Source organism: Petaurus breviceps, unplaced genomic scaffold, assembly GCF_028583685.1.
Source record: "Petaurus breviceps papuanus isolate PSGF00001 unplaced genomic scaffold, PetGlider_PUasm1.0 66, whole genome shotgun sequence".
NCBI lineage: Eukaryota > Metazoa > Chordata > Mammalia > Diprotodontia > Petauridae > Petaurus > Petaurus breviceps.
Genome location: NW_027186442.1, coordinates 2,259,986 through 2,261,160, shown reverse-complemented (window position 1 = coordinate 2,261,160; position 1,175 = coordinate 2,259,986). Strand labels below are relative to the sequence as shown.

General features: G+C 32.8%; 1 non-coding gene across 1 annotated transcript; it reads right to left on the bottom strand.

Moving 5' to 3' along the window:
• Positions 1 to 434: 434 nt before the first annotated feature.
• On the bottom strand, positions 435 to 541 carry LOC138173894 (U6 spliceosomal RNA). Its single transcript, XR_011171566.1, has one exon. It is a non-coding gene; the product is annotated as a U6 spliceosomal RNA (small nuclear RNA).
• Positions 542 to 1,175: the final 634 nt, after the last annotated feature.

The window sequence follows — 1,175 nt, the reverse complement described above, 5'->3', positions numbered from 1 at the left end:
TGATTAAGGGATTCTAGAATATCTGATACACAGTTGTTTGTGATATGCAATCTTATCAGCATATGTTGTATTGATTTTAATTAGATAATATGAAGTTCAAATTTCAAAGTATATGTTAGCTAGATAATATTTAATCATACATTGTCTGTCTTCAGATCTCTAGAATTGCTCAGTCATATCTCCATGTCAATTGTGATATTTGATGGTTAATCTTGCATGTCTTCTTTTATCGTCCTATATTTTTTCCTCTTGTTACTTTTTTTTTTTTTAAAGCAATCAGGGTTAAGGAACTTGCTAAAGGTCACATGGCCAGTTATTTCTGGGTGGGTGCTAAGTATCTGAGCCCAGATTTGATCCCCAGGTCATCCTGACACTGGAGGAAGTGCTCTTACTCGCTGAGCCACCTGGCTGCCCCTAAAAATATGGAACACTTCATGAATTTGTGTCATCTTTTTTGTCATTGTGTCATCTTTGCTCAGCAGCCATGCTAATCTTCTCTGTATCGTTACAATTTTAGTATATGTGCTGCTGAAGTGAGCACCTCTGGTTACTTTTTACGATAAAAATATGTTTTCTACATGTGCTTCCATGTGCAGATCTTGAGATATTTATATACTCTCTGTATTGTGTTTCAGAAGAATGCATTTTTTCATGATGGCTATGGTCAATTCCAAACATTTTTAATTACTCTATTTTGTTGAGTTATTCATTAAATTTCTGACATCAAACTAAAAAAAGTATCATTTCCTATTCCAATCTAAGTATTCCTATCACCTTTTCAAAATCATTTGAAATTGCAGAAATATTGTTCTTTTTCATTTCTTAATTAGACATTATTTCTGGACCTTTGTATTAAGTGAAGATTTTCAATGATATCAGCTTAAACATTCTCTCTAAAGATTTTAGTAGCTCTTCAACTTAAGCTCCCATTTCTTTGAATCTTGTCTCCAGGGTTGAAAGTTTTTGTCCTTTTTTGTGATTACCCTGCACTTAACAGCAATAAATTTTTCTATGACTTAGAACTGAAATTATTATTAATAAAAAGTATATGACTTCCTCATCTAAAAGTCTGTTTCCAGTTCTATGAGGACTTAGTATGGGCATATAATAAAATTATCCTTATCTTCAGTGCATTTCCTGCATACTCATGGCATTCTAGCTTTAGTGGACAGTGT